The sequence below is a fragment of the Mus musculus genome, chromosome 4 (genome assembly GCF_000001635.26).
Source record: "Mus musculus strain C57BL/6J chromosome 4, GRCm38.p6 C57BL/6J".
Classification (NCBI taxonomy): domain Eukaryota; kingdom Metazoa; phylum Chordata; class Mammalia; order Rodentia; family Muridae; genus Mus; species Mus musculus.
In genome coordinates, this window is record NC_000070.6 from 111,504,964 (window position 1) to 111,526,345 (window position 21,382).

Here is a 21,382-nt window from a genome sequence, read left to right on the forward strand (position 1 = left end):
AAAAGAAGTCTAGCTTCTTTCCAGAGCTAGGATGGACTCACTGGCACCTGCCCTCCCATGGACCACTGGTGGGGAAACTTTGTTAAATTGAACAAGTTCACAGAATCACTCGGAACTTGGTGAGTGAATACAAAGCATTAGTGGCATCCTCTTTCACACCTGCCACTCTCATTATTTCACAGACAGGAAGCTGAAGTTGAGTGTTGCATCTACACTTAGACAGAAGGGGCATTCCTAGAGCCTAGACACAGCCTGTGCCTGTGCCCATTGTTTGCATGTTCTGTACTTCTCAGCTCTCCAGCAACCTTTAAGGACAACATCCCGCTTTGCTTGGAAGCTAGGGTTATTCTCATCTGTTCCCACTCCATGCCTTCTCTAATCTTCTCATCTGTTACCTCACTGCTTGCAGGCAGTTTATAAAATGAGAGACAAAAAAAGGTTGTGGTTCACATTTCCTAGGCGATAAAAAAGAGGTTCAATGTGGGTACAGAGCTAGCTGGATTTGCAAAGTGACGCAGTAAGAGAGTAACACAAACCAGACATTTAGTACAATTTCAGGCATGCTGTTAATCTAGCATCTCCCTGGAAGAGCTCAGGAGACACACTGCTGGCTTCTTTTATGAATCTGAAAATTACATAAGAGCTTGAGAAAGAGCCCAGTACCAGGGCCTTCACCTCTGCTTCTACGGATTAGTTTGTTCAGGTACAACGAAAAGATACTCTGTCCAAGGGGCTGTAACAGCAGAAACCTCGGGTCTCCTTGTTCTAGAGTCAAGAGTATTGGTGGGCTGTCATCTCTGAAACCTCTATCTTCAGACAGAGGACAGCCATGCTCACTAGTCCTTGCATTGTTTCATCTAAGTACCTGTACCCTAATCGTCTCTTCCTAAAGGATACCTGGGTTAGACCCATCCTAGTGACCTCATTTTACCAACTCCATTAAAGACTCCAGCTATAGTCAAGTGATGTATTAGTCACTTTTCTGTCACTGTGATTGTTAAGGTGGATCTGAAGAGAATAAGTTGAATGGGGTCTTTATTCACCGCTTGTGGGTCTCTGTCCCAAACAGATTAGTGGGAGGTACCCTCTACCTTCGACCTCCACTTGGTTCCTTTTTAAGGGCAATAAAACGGCAAATGTGATGTTTATAGAAAGGCAGCTCTGGACATTTGGGGCAACCAAGTATTGTTTACAGAAGCTGAGAGATAACAGTTAACATTTACTTTAGCTCAGAGTCACACTGAATGGGAACTTAGGGCTGGTCCAGAGAAATGACTTATCTAGAGACCAGTTTTACCCACAGTAGTTTTAGCACTTGAAGTGTTCTTAGGAATATGTTCATGAGATGGCGTAACTATAGTTCAGTAGCCCACTATGTGAAAACACCATGACCAAAAACAACTTGGGGAGGAAAGAGTTTACATCAGCTAATGGCTTGTCATCATCCAATCAAGGCAGGTATTCAAGGCAGCAATTTGGAGGCACAAACTGATGCAGAGGCAGTGGAAGAATTCTGCTTATTGGCTTGCTCCTCATTGCTTGCTCAGTCTGTATTCATTGAGTTCTCAAAGCCACAAGCCCAGGCGAATGAAAAAAAAGAAATAAAAAGGAAAGCCATGGCTCCTAGGTATGGTGAAGGAGAGGGTTTACTGTAGATAAAGGGAGAGCATAGCCAGAGGCACCTGGAAGGGTCCAGAGTGAACGTGAGTCAGAGCTAGGCCATGTGAGAAGAGGAGGGAGGGGAGAAGGGAGAGGGGGAGATGCAGAAGAGTAAAGGGTTAATGAGAAGGGCCAGATAACAAAAATGACTGGATATATAGGGAGGGGCAACTGCAGCAAAGCGGTTTCCAGCCCCCAGGCTGAATAAGTTTAGGATGGGGGCTGTATTATGCCAGCCATATCCTGTAACAGGTAGAGACTGAGGGATGCTGGGAGAACCTGGTGGCCAGGTATGCTTTGATATGTTAAAGAGGCACCTCATTTGTGCTGGGTTTGAGACCTAACACCAGGAATGGTAGTTAACTACAGTGAACTGGGTTCTCCCACATCAATCATCAGTCAAGAAAATGCCCCACAAGCTAACCCACAGGTCAATCTGGTGGGGATATTTTCTCAGTGGAGGATCCCTCTTCCCAAATGACTCTAGATTGTGTCAAGCCAACATATAACTAACCAGCCTGGGTACCATATGTGATGGGGCCCATCTCTCACCCAGTCTTCCTGACCAGCCTTCGATTCCTCTTTCTGGGGTTATCTTCTCTTGGCAGCTTTGTGAAGGCTGTAGTATGGAGGGAGTTAGAGGCTCTTCAATTCCCACTCAGCACTTGGCTCACTCTGGGTTGAGCCTAGACTTCTGAGATCATCAAGAGGCTGGAAAAGAGCCACGAGGAGAGATGGAAGTCTGGAAGCCTCCATACTGGTTTTTGATAGAGCTTACCCAGGGGCATCTATGTCCTGGCATCCAGTGTTTACAGAGAACCCTGGAGCCCAGAAGCATTCAATACAGAGAAGTGACAGAGCCTACTCCTCTGATGTTCCCCCTTAAAGGCCAGAACACTGGGGACTGATGTCACTGTCTGTGAGCCAATAGTTAACAACAGGAGGACAGGTTTCTAGATATTCTTCAGTAACTGTTGTGAAAACAGTACCGTGCACATACTTCCAAGGAGCATTCAGACCCACTGAAGGCCAGGTTCTGTCTTCTCAGAGAATACACTCATCTCACTTCTGCCAGGGTAGCATGTTCCTGTGGGATTCCTGGCCTTGCTACACAGATCTGAAAATGGAAGATTAGGGAAGCAGCTTGTTGCAGCCACACCTTATTCTAGATGCTCCAGCAAGAAAAGCACTGTTAATATCCTAAGCCAGAGGTTGACACATCCTTATCATAAGAAGCACCTGGGACATCAGTTTCAGATTTACAGAGGCCTAAGATCTTTGCTTGAGAGTCTGACTCCATGGGTCTAGAGTGGGGTCCAAGAATCTGCTATGTCAATGGGCACTCCAGGAGGTTGTATACAGGTGTGGGAGTCACTGGCTGATGACCCAAGGTCTTACTGTCCCACACAGGACAGAGGCTAACTAGGCATCTGTCCAGCAAGCATTCTTGTCTGTTCAAAGTCAGATCCTCCCTCTCCCGCACCAAGTTGGTTACTGTTATGATTGCCCCTTCTTCCCTGAACGAGGTCTCTCTCTGTCATTCACAAGTCTCCACAGTAGTGTTTTGGAGCCTGGCTACCCAAATTCCAGAATACCCTGGCTAGCTCCTGCCCTAAATGCCTTTCCTCCTTTGCTTTACTCCAAGGTGACTGTCACTCTTTCAGCCTGCATTGAAAATTCCATTTTTTTCTAAGTTCCTGGGGGCTCAGCTGGCATCTTGGGGCCCGAGTGGGTGGGTGATGGTGTTGAGAGCTGTTTTGCTTTGTGTTCTTTCATGCAAGGTCAGCTTCTGACACTTATTTTTTTCTAATCACCTGGGGATGCTCTTATCTGTGGACCTACACAGTTTTACCCAGAAAAGAAAAACAAACAACTGAGCCCTGCTCAGTTTGCAAGGTAGCACCGTCTTCCCCATCTCCTTGCAGCCCCTGGCTTTGCACTGCACATTAATTACAAATCCAGAGCTTGCAACAAGGGAAGTGACTTTGTGTTTCAATTTAATTTGTTCTCATTTTTTGACAGGGTCAAAGTTCCTCTTCCCAGTCTGAGTCTGAAAGCAAATTAGAGCTGTGTCATTTTTATATTGATGTGCCCAGGCTAAGACCTTTGGAAAACATTTTCTTCTGGGAATTGATCTGGTTGGTAATGCTTTCTCAAAACTCCATCTAGTAAACATGGCCTGCAGTGTTGCAGTCATTACAGTGTGCTGATGTGCTGAGGACTGTGCTAGGTGTCAGGGATTGACAGGAAGGGGTAGACCTCAGTTCCCATACTTGAGGAGGTCATAAAGGTATAGGAGAGGCACAGTCCACAGAGAGATAAAATGGCATAGTTCTGCAAGCCAGGATACACAGACTTTCTAGCTGGAAAGAACAGGGTGGGCACACTGAAGGAAAAACTAATGCTCTGGGCGTTGCATGCTACACACCTGGCCTACATGACACATAGTGTAGTCGCCACTTCTGTATCCTGATGACATCTCCCAAGCAAGGAACAGAGAACTTTGTACTGAATCCTGGGGATCAGCTCCTGGCTCATCTTAACTCTCTGATTGTTCTATGAGATGAGGGGTGACTGAGCCTCCAGAGAGGGTGGTTGTAAAAATTCAAGGAACTTGTTCACACCGATGAATGCAAAGACATGTGGGTGGGAGGGGAGACAAGAACAACAGAGCAGCTCCACAGCTCCAGACATACAATGAGATTGCCTCCATCTTGGCCTGGTTATACTAAGCAATCCCTACCAACCTATACCTGTCTAGCCACCTTCACCCCGACACCCCAAAGATCTCAGATAATTCCAGGCATAATTTTTGCCCCACAGTTAGTGATGTAAGGTCTGGAATTTTATTCTAGGCTTGCCTGACCCCAAGGCCATGGGTCTTAACCTCAGTTAGTGGCCACAAGGACTACTGTCTGAGCACAGATCCTTTGAGTATCCTACATTCTCTCTATTCAGGAGCCTTCTCTGAGATACTTGATTGTGGGCCAAAGGTCTCCTTCCTTCCTTCCTTCCTTCCTTCCTTCCTTCCTTCCTTCCTTCCTTCCTGTACTCAGAATTCTTATTGCCTGTATAAATACATCTCAACTAGACTGAGAAGTCTGGAGGTTAACAGCAGAGCTTCTACGGAAGCTAGAGGATCACCCCATGTTCAATTAGCTCTCATGTAGAAAGATTCCCTCTAACAGTAACAGGTAGAGACTGTATGTAAGTGGGTTAATAAGCCTTAGTGCTGGCTGTTGTAAAATATTAATGATTTCTAGAATTGAAAATGCAAATGGATGCCTGGAACTCCTACACTTGCCTTAAAGAGAAGGACTTTGAAAGGACACTACAGAGGAATGTGTGGGTGGAGAATGTGGGCTTGCTGAAGATGGGTAAGCAAGTGGACATTCATACCTTGTGGCTGCCACATTAGCTCCATTCAGAAGGAAGTCTCCACCTCCTGCTAGAGGTAGTTGCTGGAGAGGCAGACACACTCAGTGATCTCAGTCTTCCAGGGCCAGCTCACCCTGCAGCATGTGGAGTCAAAGTTATAGCCTTGAGGCTTGGGGACACTCTTAGCTGCTCTGGGCTGTCCAGCTTGGTATCTGCCACCAACCCCATACTGTCTTTACTTAACTCTCTGTCTATGGACTTTTCTCAGCCCTCACATCTAAAGAACAAACCTGTTTTCAGTGGTAACAATGCCACCTGGTGTCAGGTTGACAAGTTGCCAGAGAGCAGGACCGTGATTGTCATCTTGCCACCTGAAGTGCTTAGGGCCAGTGCATGGCAGGTCTTAGGAATGGAAATGAAGGGGAAGAGTTTTTAATTCCCCCCCCCCCCCCCCCCCCCGCCCTGGTTGGTGATGTTCTCATCTCAATCCCTGGCTTGAAGGGATGTGTCCTGCTGGGGCAATTTGATCCTTTTGTAACTCCCAGCCTGGTCTTGCCACTGTCAGATGTGTGACAGGCTCAAGCAAGCACTGAAGAGAAAGGCAAGTGAGTGTCATCAGGAGACACTGGGCAGGAATGAAGGGAACAAAGGATGAGTTAAAGCAGGTCCCATGGCTGTGGCCAACCAGCGTGGTCATCTAACAAGTAACCAGTCACTAGATGCTGGATATATGGAGCAGACCTGGCTATTCTGGTACTACCAGGCAGCCCTGTTACAACACAGACAGACCAGGTCCCTCAGAACTCCTGACATAGCACCCTTGTTGCCACCTGATCACTTGCTTCATTTGTGTGTGTTCAAGGGATCAGCTAAGAACCATGTTCTAGGGACCCAGTCTCTCCTGGTAGCTTTACAGTTCTCACTCTGTCTTGCTATACTTACATACTAGCACTCAAAAGGTCAGCTTTGATACTCTAGAATTGAGGGGGATCAGCCACAACAATGACTCCAACAGATGGGGGGGGGTCTTCTAATATCTAGGACTGAATATGTGTCTGGATTGTGGCTGTTTCCAGCCCCACCTCCACCCTGAGCTCTTTGCTATGACTGAGTGTGATATTCCAAGGACATAGGTCTGAGGAAGGGACAAAATGGAAGAAAAATAATGCGGGATTTGGGTCAGGCTTCCTGGTTCCCACGCTGGCACAGCTGTTCGCCAGCTGTGTAGCCTGGGGTCCATTACTCAGGCTAACCTGATGGCAGGATGGAATGGGAACTTCATTCATCTGAATGAAGGGTGGAGCCTTCTTCTCAGACTGTGCTTGTCACACCTGCCTGAAACACAGCAAGAGCTGAGCTACAATGCTCCCCTGCCCCCAGGCCTAGCATGTGTGTGTGTGTGTTGTTCTCATAGCAAATACATTAATCCTCTTCCTTTGAACAATACCTTTCTCCATCACCTCATGCACATGGCTTATATTTCTGCTTTAAATCCAATAGATCTGCTCTGTGTGTGAGTGCCCTGGAAAAGCAGCACCCCATTATCCTACGTATGTTTTTTTCCTGTTTCTAGGAAGGGACAATGGTGGGAAATTGTCTGCTTGATGAAAGCATGATTTCTTGTCTATCCTCATGTTCTCCCCTCTTCTGACCAATCTGTCCACTTCTGAGGTCTTCCTGTGTCGTGCTGTAACAACTAGAGGGGACTGAGGGAAGGACCATCTTGTTTTATGTTTTTCACTACAGATGATGAAACCAGACCCAGTACCTGGCCTCAGGTAGCAGTTGATATGGTTCTTTATAGTGGCTGAACACTGGAATTTCATTTTCTTGAGTCCCTCCCCCCAGTCATATTACATATAAATGATAACCTTATGGGTATCAATATTTACATATGTTTATACATATGTGTGTGTGCATGTGCATGCATGCTTCTTTTACACAAGTCTTAGCTAAGCCCATGTTTGATAGCAGGCTCTAGAATCATGCTGTGGTTTCTGCTGTGTTCTGCAAAATTTGAGCTATGAACCCAGTAGTAACACCAAGACCCAGAATTCAGGGAATTCTGAAATGGTCAAGGATGAAAATGGTCAAGATTCAGTGACAGCATAGTTGTTTCTAAAAGTTGAAGGCGAGTCCCTATTGGTAAAGATACCATGTACTTGACCACATGACTTCGATGAACGGGGCTGGATCTGACTCCAAAGCCTCCTCCCCAAGGACTGACTTTAATAATACAGGATGGTGCTATGCAAGCTGCCCAGGAGGAGAACATTAATTGTCCTCCGTAGTTCTGACACCTGTGAGCTATATCACTGACTAGCATGGCAAGATATCCCTAAAGGTGCAGGCACTAATATCTTGACAGAAACCAATGGCTGTCTAACTGGACATAGGGTCCACTCAGCATTAGGGAAACCATGGCTTTGCAATGTAAACACAGACAACAACCAATAGTCACAGACCTCAGAGGAGAACCTACTACTGTCATTTTTCTAAGCCAGTATAATCCCTACCTGCATTCTTTTTTTTTCCCATTTTTATTAGGTATTTAGCTCATTTACATTTCCAATGCTATACCAAAAGTCCCCCATACCCACCCACCCCCACTCCCCTACCCACCCACTCCCCCTATTTGGCCCTGGCGTTCCCCTGTACTGGGGCATATAAAGTTTGCTTGTCCCATGGGCCTCTCTTTCCAGTGATGGCCGACTAGGCCATCTTTTGATACATATGCCGCTAGAGTCAAGAGCTCCGGGGTACTGGTTAGTTCATAATGTTGTTCCACCTATAGGGTTGCAGATCCTTTTAGCTCCTTGGGTACTTTCTCTAGCTCCTCCATTGGGAGCCCTGTGATCCATCCATTAGCTGACTGTGAGCATCCACTTCTGTGTTTGCTAGGCCCCGGCATAGTCTCACAAGAGACCTGAAGCTGCTCTATAAGTGTGCTCTCAGTCCTTATCGAGCCTTTGCTGTTGCAGAACATGGCAACCACTGCGTAAAGCAACAGTCCAAATGCAGAGGAAAAGTGACTGGGGTTGCCTAGCCCCACCTGACACATCCACGACAGGACTCCAATACCTTGGGCTCAGGGCACATTGGAAGAGGGGGTAGAACGATTGTAAGAATCATAGGACTAGGAAGTCTGCAGCAAGATGGTGTCTTCTAGAAATGACCTTGAAGCTACACCTATGAATATCAATAATACGGTTTAAATAAGACCCCAATAATGACAACACCAGTTGATATGCTAATGGGGAAAATCTCACAGGACCCTATCCATAGATGAAGATCTATAGACAATTAAAAACTGTTGAGAGAGAGAGAGAGAGAGAGAGAGAGAGAGAGAGAGAGAGAGAGAGAGAAGCGCTCCAAATGTTCATGCAATCTCAAGTGGTCAGCCCTTAACAATATGCATATAATTAGCTAAATGGACTGAGTAGCTGGTGTTTATAAAACATATGTATCATTAATAAGTGAATTTGATAGAGGGGAGCATGGGAGAGGTTGGAGGGAGGGGAGGAAGTAGGAAATGATATAACTCTATTTTAGTTAAAAATCAGAAGCAGTGCCAAGTTCCCGATTTAACATAAAACTCACTTTACTAGGGGACCTTATTCAAGGCACTACCTCTTGGAATCTTGCTGTTAATTAGACTTCACTCAGCTCAACTCATCACCTATGTCACTGTATGATATCAGCAGCATCCTTAACACCTGGGATCCTTACAGCAGTAGAAACATCCTCCCTGAAACCCAAAGTTATTACCACAGGGAGAGTTGGCATCGAGTGTAGCTGATTGCTTATTAATCAACCCCCACTATTGTGCATTAGAAATGTGATTTAGGCTTGCCCCATGCAAGGTGGTTTCTTGTGCAAAGTTCATATCATACCGACATGGCCCTTTTGTTTCAGCCACATTGAAGCAGCTGCTCCAGCGTAGCTATTTTGATACAGGGACATTTTGACACAGCTGTGAAAACAAACCATTACATTGTTGGCTTAAAAAAATCATTACCAAATAATATGCCAGGGAGACATTTCAGGCCAGCTCTTCTTATCCTAGCAAGACCTCCCTTATCTCTCTTTCTGGCACAGGGGCTCAGGAAGGAGAGAAGAAGGGAGGGACCAGAACTCCTCTATGGCAGGCGGTAGGGGTCAGGGCCGGGAATGCAGGACAGTGAAGAATTGGCAAGATGAAGGACAGTGACATCAGCCATGCAGTGGGTGTAAGGGTCTGTTTCACACAGTACCTGGTAATTTTCAAAAACAAATTTTACATTTAAATGTAGTCATTTCAAAACTCTCACATCAAAACAACAGTGTCAAAATGCCCTTCTCTGTCTCAGACAAAGGAAATGAATGCGAGGAAAAGATGAAGGAGAAGACAGCTCCTGCCCCATAAACTCAGAGTCACCAAAGGAGAAAGGGGGGTGGGGCGGGGGAGCAAATGACTCTTCTCCTGCCAGAAATTGCTGCAACAGGGATTGCTGAGGAATGAAGGGAGAATGGGGCTGTGACTGATGGCATGGGGGCATCTTCCCAGGTTGGGAGTGTTTAGGAGCTGAAGAAATGCCTGCTGACAGCCAAGGTTTGCTGAGGGTTTACCATGCAACAAATACTGGTTTTTGGTGTGTTAGCCAATTTAGCTCTCACAATACACAATGGCATGCATGTTGCTATTACTCTCATTTTACTGGAGAAGAGACTGAAGGCGCTCTCTTACAGTTTCCATATAGTTGGGGAATGATTGAGCCACATTGGGTATCAGACATGGTTACACTAAAGGTTTGATTATATCTCCCCCTCCAACCATATATTTGCCTCCTTAGAGTTAACCGAGAGCCTGGGGCCAAGGAGAACTCAGGCTACAGCACTCATAGGACTTTCTAGGGCCTGGCTTTTCTTCTTACTATCAACTAGTTACATGTCCTCCTTTGTTTTGCTCTCTCCAACTGCTGAGGTCCCTTGGTGCTGCCCCTCCCTAGCTCATTCCATTCAACAACCTTTGGCTATAATCTGCTGACTCCATTAATATGGAGTCAGTATGTGCATATGACGGCTGCTGTTTTATACTTGAGTTCACAGCAGCTAGAAAGGGAACCCCCCACCCCCTGTTCTAATACAGCTAATGTTCTTAATGGAACCACGAAAAGCAGAGAAGAGAAAAGAAAGAAGTACGAGTGGGTGGTGACCAGGAGACCACTGCATGGGGAAAGAGAGAAGCCTGGTTAGCCCCTGTTTATTCAAAGCAAGCCTCCACCCAACCCCCATGATTGCCTGGCCAGCCAGAACATCATCTTAGGAATGGAATGTAGGAGGCAAGAGAGTCTCACAAACTACTGTAGTACATGGGCAAGGGACCAGGCAGTGTCAGGGGAGGGGAAACAGGAACAACTCCCCAGTGAGCAAAACAGTGCTCTTGACCTGGAAAGTCAGGGGCACAGGGGGCTGGATTTTTAGCAATCTTCCCACTTGTGTCTATTCTGGCTGGACCTTTGCTTTTCTGGCCACTGCAATCCTCTCTGTCTACAGTCTGTTCATCCCCTCCTGTGCTACGCAAAGCATTGGCTGGTTTATTTTCTTAGAGCCCAGAACAATTCGGCTTCCCTCACTCCTCTGAAGATGTTGTGTTGAGAGAGAGAAAAAAAATTATACTCTTTAATAGAAATACTTTTCCTTCATTAAATGAAATCTCCAAAGCCCAGTAGCATTTTCCGTGCTTATATAAAGATGCCAGTGGGGATTTGAGATCGAAAGTAGTATTTTTATAAAAGTCAATGAAGATCTCAATAGGACAGAAAGAACACTCCTCAAATCTAAATTCCTCCAGCATCAGGCAGGCAGATCTGCTCCAGCAGGGATCATGTTACTTCTTGCCCTCCTCTAAACTTCTCCTCGAGCACTGGAACGCTCACATATATTGCTTCTCTGCTTGGGGAAATTATATTAATAGTGTCTTTCCAAGGCTGTAAACCATTGAACTTGAATTTCCGTCTGCACTTCCATTCTTGTAACATTTTCTATAACAATTCAGGTATTTGTGGAAGTCTGAGTGAGAAGCAGATGCACGTGTGTGCCTGCACACACGAGGTCCAGAATGATGTCTCTTCTAATGTAGCATAACTGGAGAAAGAGCTTTTCTCTGTCAAGGTTTCAGAAAATAGATCTTCAGAGATGGATAGGAAGAGTCAAATCTGATTCCAACTCTGAGCTGGGGAGATGGCTTGGTGGCTAAAAATTCTTTCTCTATGAGTGTGAAGACTCGCCTTTGAATCTGCAGAACCCATGTAAAGGCTGGATGGGTGTGGCGACACCCTATAAGTCTAGCTGCACTGGAGATAGAGATAAGAGATTCCCTGAGCAAGCTGGCTATGTAGACAAGCTTCTGGTTCATGGAGAGACCCTGCCTCAATAAATACAGTGGAGAGCAATGAAGGAAGACACAGAAAGAGGGGGGGGAACACACACACAGGCACATACATATGCACACATACATGTGAACACAGATAAATGCATACCACACACATATACACAGGAAAATAAACTAATGCTAATTCTTGCTACCCAAGTTTTCCTGGATAATGTGTTTAGCCTTGCAGTGCAGTTCTTAGGAGCCTAGGAAGACTTGGACCATGGAGGATATGATGTGCTTGACAACACAGCACTGCTCCAAACCTGCTGTTCACCCTTTCCTCTCACCTGACTGTCAGCTGTCATCACAGTTACTCAGGTTCATTATTAACACAGAATATCTCCAGCTCCAAAATCAACCTCTTAAGAAAGACAATTGTCTTATGCCAGGCTGAGAAGCTCTGCGTTGAACCTTCAGTCATGTGACTTACTTGGTAGCTGGAATGAGCTGAGTGAAGGCATAAGGAGAGGTCTGCTGGATCTGCATATGGAGCTACAGCATAGACCTTTCCAGACATTTCCATGCTGCCAGGTCTTGGGAGGGGAGAAAAACAAAACAAAAACAAAACAAACAAACAAACAACAACAACAACCTTAAGACTGTAAGAGCATCAGAAGGACTGAATATAGGTTGACCAAAGGTTGCTTTGATCATGAGATGACCTTAGGCTCTGGAATCTAGTGAGGGTGGCCCTTTTCTGACTTTTCATTTAAGGGACAGGGGCTCTCATCTCTCCTGCAAGGCTGATGACAGCAGTACCCAGCAGCTGGCTGATGCTTAGGAATGGCGTCTACTCCTAAAATCACAAAAGAAGCTATTCCCTCCTGTGCCACAGAGCACCTCAGTAGCTGTCCCATCCTCCCACACTGCTGAGAAAGCAAGAGAGGGCTCTTACTGTGACTAACAGGCAGGCTGAACTCTCGCCTTTTACTGTGGAAAAATCCATTACCGAGAAGTCATTTGTCAAAACCAACTGTTTAGCTGCTTTAATTTACATATTTATCAAGTTTGATTAGAACGCATTGTCTTCCACTTTCATCCTAGCTCTCACATCCCCTGGCCCTCTTTTCCCTGGGAAACTGTTTTCTTTGCCCTTGTTGCTAAAGGGTACACAGTGTGATTCAATTTACATTTACAAATAAGCCTGCAACTGATTCTAGCCAGGAATTCCCTAGGGCCTGGAGTGGTAGCCCCCAAATGCTGAGCACTGAGTGCTGACAAGTCACTCAACCAATAGGCAGGGCCATTTCTACAACTATCTAAAGTGTTATTTATCAAGTCTGTACTAGGTGCTGAGCATACACACTGTGAAGAAAACAGGATAAATCCTGGCTGTCTTGTCATGGACTGCCCATTGACTTCAGTCTTCACACTTGTAAGACAAGGCAGCTGGATCAAGTGGTCTGGTTGCCAGGCATCAGATTTGAATACTTAGTAGGATCAGGTTTTGTGCATACATCTGATGGACCATTTTATTTAATTCTTACAAGGCCCTTATAAAGTCAAGACCCATAGTATCAGCAGGTTTCAAGGCAGGAAATAAAAGATCCCAGAAATCAAGATCATGCAAGTGCACATAGCCTGACTCGAATTGAGCTTTCCTGCTCGCTAGTACAAGTTCATAACCCCAGAGCTAGGCTTGAACACCCTTCCCTGGTAGGTGAGCTCCATATTGATAAGGACAGTATCTAATGTCTTTCTATGTCCTTGGGGACCAACTCAAGGCCTGACATGTGGTCAGCATGTGCTAAATTTTACAGCAAAAGAAGGACCAAGGTCCCGACATTCAAGTCTTTAGGGTCTCAGTTCTGCCTCATCTGCCCAACCACCTTGCCTAAAAAGCTAACCTGTGGGGTGTGTGTGTGTGTGTGTGTGTGTGTGTGTGTGTGTGTGTGTGTGTGATTCAGGACCTCATAGCTGAGACTCCTTGGAACAAATGCTTAACCTCCACCAGGTCCTGGCCCTGCCACATGGAACATCCCTTAGTACAGAACAGAATTAGCTCTCCCGCCTCCTCCATTGGGAATGGCCCTGCAGCCCAGAGCTCCCAAGGCATTGCTGAAAGTCACGTATACGTCAGTTCAGTCTGTGCAGTCCACATAATGTTACTTGATTATTTCCTCTTGAATTCTTTTAAGGGATTGGTTCTCAACCAGGTCCAATTTTGCCTCCAAGGAAACATGGTGCATTTAGTGATATTATCTGAGGATATTTTTTATCATCAGCTGTTGGGGGAGAGGGAGGGAATGGATGGGTGGATAGATGCTGCTAATAGCCCAGCTCAGTGCCCCATAGCAAAATTATGTAGTTAAAGGTGGCTGTGTTGCTGATGACCCCCATCCCGTGCTTGTCACTCAATGAATAGCACCTGTTATTATGGGAAACATCACTTAAAAACGGACATGAAGCCACTTATTTGAGGCTTGTCTTGTGACCTAGATATCACTCCCATTTTACACTTGGGAGAACTCAGGTTCATAAGAGGGAGTTTGTCCAAAGACTCAGAGCGCAGGGAAACTCGGTGTTCCGCTTGACCCAGGAACGATGTCTTGTCCACTCTCCCTCATCCAGCTCTTCTCTCATACAGAAATCAGCTTCTAGGCAGCACAGCTGAGCTATCCCTGAGTGTCTCAGATTAAATAGAGTCACATGGTTGCCTGAATGTATTTACTGTCTTGCCACTTTCTCCAAGAAAGCTGGATGCATGCCCCCCACCCACCACACCTACCTTTTCTCATAGAAATACATGGAAACAATTCTGCACCTTGATCATGTTCTTACTGTGATTCTCTGCTCCTGTTCTATTTTCATTGTCACCAACAGTGATATTTTCACATTACCTTCAGTGTATTGTGCTGATAAAATCAGATAAAATACAACATTAACCATTAACACCAAAGAAGACAGAGCCAAGTCCCTGGTGAACTTTAGTTTCCTTTCTTTTCCTTCTCAGAGCAGGTGCATCCAAATTGAATCTTGAAGGCTGAGTAGGAGGAACCCAGACAGACTCGACAGAGGCTGGCATTCAAGGCAGGGAAGAAAACATGTGCCCAGAGTGGATGTGTGAGAGAGCATGCCGTGAGTGGAAGACTGCTAGGGCTAACTGAGGTCAGAGCCTGTGGCCATTATGTGCCAGAGACGAGAGCCAGGTCAATGAAGCTGGACTTGTGCTGAAGACAACAGAAAGTTGATGAAGCCTTAAGCAGGGGGAGTGGCATGTTTCTGTGGGCATTATAGAAAGCCCACATTGAAGGCTGTAGGATGGACTGGCAAGGATTTTGCTAGCATGACTTAAAACAGCAAGCATTTATTCTCTTTTGATTTCTGTGGGTCAACAATATGGGAACATTTAGTGGGTCATTCTGGCTGGGATTCTCTCGTGAGAAAACGGGGAGGTTTTAGTCAAGGCTACAGTCACCTGAGACTAAAATATCTTTCCAAACGCACTCAGACATAATTTCCTCTTGGCTATTCTCACCATGTGATCCACTCTATGATCTACTTAAGCATCTTTGTGACACCACATCTGGTTTCCCAAGAAGTGAGTGGTTTAAGAGTAAGCAAGCATACCCAATACCATGGTCCTTTTACAGCCAAATATTAAAGTATTGTATTATTTCATTATAGTGTTCCATTTTTTCTCCATTACTTTGTTTATTTATTCACTTTATAGCCTGATCACAGCCCCCTCCCTTCTCTCCTCCAAGCCCCACCTTTACACCTCCCACCTCCCCTTCTCTTCAGAGAAGGATCGACCTGGATTTATACCCACCCACCATGGTACTTCAAGTCATACCAAGACTAAGTGCATCCTTTTCTCATCGAGGCCAGACAAGGCAGCCCAGCTATGCAAAAGGGATCCAAAGGCCTACAAGACAGTCAGAGACAGTCCCTTGTTCCAATTATTAGGAGGCCCACATGAGGACCAAACTGCACATCTGCTACATATGTGTAAAGAGCCTAGGTCCAGCCCATGCATACTCTTTGGTTGGTGGTTCAATCTCTGTGAGCCCATAACCCCATAGTTAGTTTACTCTGTACATCTTATCCTTGACTATCCAGCTCCCTCATTCCTTCCTCCCACTCTTCTACAAGATTCTCCAAGCTTTACCAGTTGTTTGGCAGTGGGTTTCTGTATCTGTTTCCATCCTCTGCTGGATGAAGTCTCTCGAAAGACAGTTATACTAGGCTCCTGTCTGCAAGAATAGCAAAATATCATTAATAGTGTCAGGGGTTGGCTCTCTCCTGTGGAATGGGTCTCAAGTTGGGTTAGTCATTGGTTGGCTATTCCCTCAAACTCTGCTCCATCTTTATCCCTCTACTTCTCGTAGACAGTACAAATATTGGTTCAAAGGTTTTGTGGGTGAGTTGGTGTCCCCATCCCTCCACTGGAAGTCCTGCCTGGCCAGATAAGATAGCCTCTTCAGGCTCCATATTCTGTGTTCCTCCTCACCACCAGTGTATGTGAATTCTGCTTGGCAGATGAAATTCAGGATGCTAGACTTCACTTTTCCTCATCATGTGCTGGGCTTTCAGGAAGCGACAATACACCATTCAGAGGGTGGGAAAATGCAGCCTAAGATGGGGACCTTAGCCTGAGTGAGAATTGACTCAGACTGGGGCCAAAGCTGGGGTCCCCTAACTCTCAGGTGTCCAGTCACCACTGAAAACCACCTAGAGTCGGGAACAGAGGGGGCCCAAGGGGTCTGGGAGGATGAACCTAGAACCAAAGGTTCCTTAACACCCGGGCATCCAGATGCTTCAGGAAATCGTGGGGAGTCAGGAATGGAGGGGGCTGGGTAATGAAGGTTTCCCCCAACAGCAGTTCTTGATTATGAGAGACAGTCCTTGGCTTCAAACTATTTATTGATTGTTTATCAGGGAGAATAGGTGCATACTACTTCCTCAGGGTGGACCAGAGATTAAATACCTTTTGCAGAAAGAAATGTCTGTGAAGGGGATTTTATTGGCTTAAACCCTCAGAGCCCATCTAGATACTTCATTAACATGTAGTGCTCTGTTTTGAGATATGTGCCCACTAGTCACGTTCTTAGTCACTTTCTTTATGTGGGGAGCCGTGGTCACCTGTTCTAGGCTAGGAATCTGGTCCAGGGTAGGTGAAATGCCTACGGTCCTCATGTATGAGGTGTCAGGGTTTCTGAACTCATGTAGCCTTACCAAGTTTCCTGTCACAGTGCCTCACAAAGTCTCAGTTAGGGTCACCCCAAAGACTCAATAGCCAGCTGGTATTACATTTTTAGATGCAACTGTTTCAGCCTAGTGCACTCTGAAGCTAAAAGTCACATCTTGCAAGTGGAGATTAACAAAGAATTGATGGGGCCTGGGCATGGTGGCACACATCTATAACCCAGCACTTGGAAGGCCAATGCAGGAGAACAGGAAATTTGACTATCTGGGGAGTACTAAGCCAGCTTTGGTCTATACCATGATACTTTCTTGAAAAATCTAAAACCAAGGCAATAGCAACAAATCAATGGTCATAATAATGAAATCACCCAAGAATCCTATTTGACTTCCAAGAGTCAATCCAATGTAGTAGTTAAGAACTACTAATGAGCGATTCATAAATACCTCAAGTCTAATACAGGCTCCCACATTTGCAAATTTATTCCAGACAATGTTTCTAGATCTTGATTTCCTCACCTATAAGAAAGGGATGAAATAATAAAATAATAGGAAAATGCTCCATTGGGTGACTGTGATAATCAAATGTGATTAGGCATGTAAAATATTTGACACAGAATAGATATCCATTAAATATTGCCTAACTGCTCTCAGAATGGAATTGTGTTAATGTCCTTTATAGGGTAGCATGGAGATTAGGAACACAGTTTTTTTCCTGAGTTAGGATCTGACTTTGCCACTTAGTCATTAGCTATAAAGACAAGGTTAGGCCACTAAATCTTTTGGGCTTTATTTTTCTGTAAAATGAAATAAATGATCGCTAGTACCTGGTCACCAGATTGGGTATTCAATTTTATGAATAAAGGTTTGGGGGTAATATGGGCTATAATGACAAGCCCTCCTTCTCCTCTGGTCTTTCTGTCTCTGTCTCTGTCTCTGTCTTTCTCTCTCTCTATCTGTCTCTCTCTCTCTCTGCATGGGGGCGTGTGCTCATACATCTTCATGTGTGCACATGCATGCATATGTGCACGTGTACACATGAGTCAGGAATATTGTACAAAACACACTGTGTTCTTGTGTCCTTGAACATGATGGCCTCCTTGAGTTCTCTGCTTTCACCATCCCCTGTGGATTATTCTTGTTCTCATTGTTTGCATTCGGTTCCATCTTGGCTTTGTTCAAGACATATCCTTCTTCATCCCTCCTGCCTCAACCAAGAATATGTTTAATTGTCTTTGCATACATGAGTCTGGGGATTTGGTGACAGGAAGGATGAGGACAGCCCCATGTCACACCACCTCAGAGTTGCTACATTACCTTAAATTGATTCTGCAAATGAAAGCTAAAAGCTAAGCAAAGGCGACCCATCCATTTTGCCTAAAGATGATTATAATGCTCTTTTATGGCCTCCTAAATGACAAAGCAATTTGTTACCTGCCTGCATCAACATTTGCTTATATTAGTGCCAGAGAGGCTTGATTTTTATTAGCCCCACGTTATCATTTTATGAAGTCACAGGGGCTCAGTAAAATTAGTGTGCAAATAGAATGCCTGGTTTGTCTTTCCCCGTGGTCAGCAGAAATGTAGAATGCAATTGAGTTGCTACTGGGTCAGGGGAGGCATCTATAAAGTTAGCCTTCACTGAGGGCCTCAGTGATGTTATTCATCATTTCTGGACTGTTGGGATAGATGGGGTCAGTATTAGGTAACAATTTTTAAAAGTGTTTGGGGTGGGGAATTAAACCTTTTTAAATGAAAAAGCAATATAAATACTAAGACAGTAGTTCAATTTCCATCAGCAATAAAAAATGAAACGAAAGTCTCTTGTGTACATTGCAGATGGAAATGCCACAGATGCAGGACTGTATAATGTTAGTGGATCTAGAAGGCAGACAGGGTAAAGAAAGATCTCATGCTCAGAGATGAGGCTTAACTGCTAGCAGCCTGACCTTGGGTGTGACCGTTCCTTCTGTGAGCCACAGACCTCTTACCTGTGCCATGAGCACACCTATTGTCACAAGAGCACCATGACAATTTAAATGAAATAACCTGTGTTGAAACTTCTTTAAATCTGTAAATATAAATATCTATACAGATATTTTCATTTATTAATTTAGCAATCAGTTCCTGAGTACCCATTCCAAACAGGCTCATGGGAAAAATATTAGATATTTACCAGTAGACATTATTTTTCTTCCTATAGTAGCTTATATTCTGTTCAGGAAATGTACAAGTATTTAACTCTTCTTTGAGGATATAAATGTATTTTCTTTCCTCAAAAATGTCCAGCAAGGATAAGAAGTTCTCATGTACAATGGTCCAATATGTTTCTGCTGACTTCCAGAGAGTTGAAAGCCCCGTGTGCTTGCTGGTCACCCCAGTGGACCAAACAAACCACAAGTCTTTAAGACAAATTTTTGTTAATTTATTTATTTGTTTGCTTTTGTTTTTGTTTTTGTTTTTGTTTTGTTTTGTTTTGTTTTGAGGAAGGGTTGTTCTATGTACCCTGGCAGTCCCAGAACTCACTACATAGATCAGGCTGCATTTGAACTCACAGAGATCCATGCTTCTGTCTTCTGAGAGCTGCGATTAAAGGTGTATACCACCACACCCAGCTTTAGGACAGTAGAGTTTTCTTGGTTTTGGGTTTTTTTTTTTTTGTTTTATATTATTTTTTATGTGTATAGGAGTTTTACCTGCTGTACGTATGTGCAACCTATGCATGAAGGGCCTGCAGGAGCCCCAAGAGGGCATAGGATCCTATAGAACTAGAGTTACAACTGGTATTCATTTCAACATGTGAATGCTAGGAACCAATCCCAGATCCTGCTCTTAACTGATGAGCCATCTCTTTGCCTTCAAGAGTCAATACTTTTATTTCTCATGCCTGACATTAGTGTATCTGCTGTGATGATGAACCACATTAAAAACGACCTATTGCCAGCATTTTAAGAGAATGCCTGTTGATTATTTATGTGCCCTCTCTCCATCCTCTAACACAGATAGGGCTCCTTTAATACATTTTTTTCTTTTTCTTCCTAAATTTCCTTCTGGTTGTTGTTCTGTTGTATTGTATGACAATCAACCCTTCTACCAATAGCTGAGTATCCCTTCCCCATTAGGAGTGTTAGCTTGGCTACTGTGTGTTTATGTACTTTTTTGTGTTAAATGCTTTTTTTTTAATGATGGTTGAGCTTTATTATACAGGCTAAATTTCTGTAGCAGCAGAAATATATTGCAGTCTGATTCAGATCCTATATTTCTATATAGTATATACATTGCTGAGTGTCTGAATTTTGTTGTCTTCCTTTCCTAAGAGTTGGGCTCCATATATCAAGTAGTTAAGTTTCTTTTTCCTCCGTTTTGTTCTTTTCTGATGGTTTTACAGCCTTGTTCTGATTTGTCTAGAGTAATTTAGTCCTACCACTAAGCCTTTTTGAGTTCTTACTCTTCTTGCATAATCAAAAAGAACATATTCTTTGGAGTCAGAAGCTCCATGTACTGCTTCATGTAAGCTAGGGGATAAAGCATAGAGAGTTTGGGTCTGTTAAAAAACATAGCCTTAAAAAACCCAACTCGTCTCCCCTAGACCTTACCGGCTTAAGGGTCTCCCATCTTCCAAAGGCAGCATAGGCCTGGGGCTAAGTCTTCAACACACTCTAGATCCAAATTATAACTTGAAGCTTCACCCTATGTAAGCACAAAGTTTGGGATCTAACAAAGACTCAAGAGGGCTCCTTATAGATTTTTGGAACTCTTTTTCTCTACTGAAATTTTCTGAGCCTTTTCACAACATCACAACAGCTACCTGCTAACCTTTAATCTCAGTGAGACTTCTATGGTATGCTCGGGATAGCACACCCTGGTCTTCATTGTGGGATAAACCATAAAAAAAAAAAAAGTCAGGGCAACCATGAGGCCACCTTATTTGTCTCCTTTCCTCCTGGGTATTCTGGTTCTGCCTCTAGTTTCTTATGCAGTATCTAAAAGTAGTTGTTCTGTATAGTTTATTTAGTTTTTTGATGTTTTCTTGTTAGTTTTCCAATGCTAGGAGTCAAACCCAGGGCCTTACATATGCTAGACCAGAGTTCTACTCTTAAGCCACATGCAAAGACCTAATTTTCTAGGTGTTCAGTGTAAAAGGAATCTGGTCCCTCTTACTTCTTTACTATCAAAGCAAAAGCCTGAAATCTAATCTTATATGTTATCACTTATTAGCTATATGACCTTGAACACATTACATAACTTTGAAGAACTTTAATCTCTGCCTCTCGTACAGGAGCACGAACTACTCATTGCTCTGAAGATTATAAATATGTATAAAATATATCTGGCACAAAGCAGGTTAATTAAATGGCAGGTGCTACTATTATTATTATAAAAAGCTACCTTTTTATCCCATTGTTTACTAGATGTTTGCTTAGTACTATGCAATGTGTAGCCTTGTTACATTATCACAACCAAATTAAGCAGGTATAATTCTTCTCATGTATAGTTAAGAACACTGAAACTCAGAAAGATATACAATTGCCTGGAGGCAAAGTTCGTGGCCTTGGGGTTCAGCATCACTGACGGCTTTTTATGATGGTTGTAAATATTACATATTAATGTAATATTCTAAGTTACACAAAGAAAAAAGAGTGCCGTCTTTTAATATATTTTTTAAAGATTTATTTATTTATTATATGTAAGTACACTGTAGCTGTCTTCAGACACTCCAGAAGAGGGCGTCAGATCTTGTTACAGATGGTTGTGAGCCACCATGTGGTTGCTGGGATTTGAACT

The 21,382-nt window shown here is 44.1% G+C and overlaps 1 protein-coding gene across 7 annotated transcripts in view; it reads left to right on the forward strand.

Moving 5' to 3' along the window:
- Agbl4 (ATP/GTP binding protein-like 4) overlaps positions 1 to 21,382 on the forward strand; it is a 1,266,676-nt gene that overhangs the window by 1,107,315 nt on the left and 137,979 nt on the right. The gene's annotated exons all lie outside the window — the stretch shown is intronic.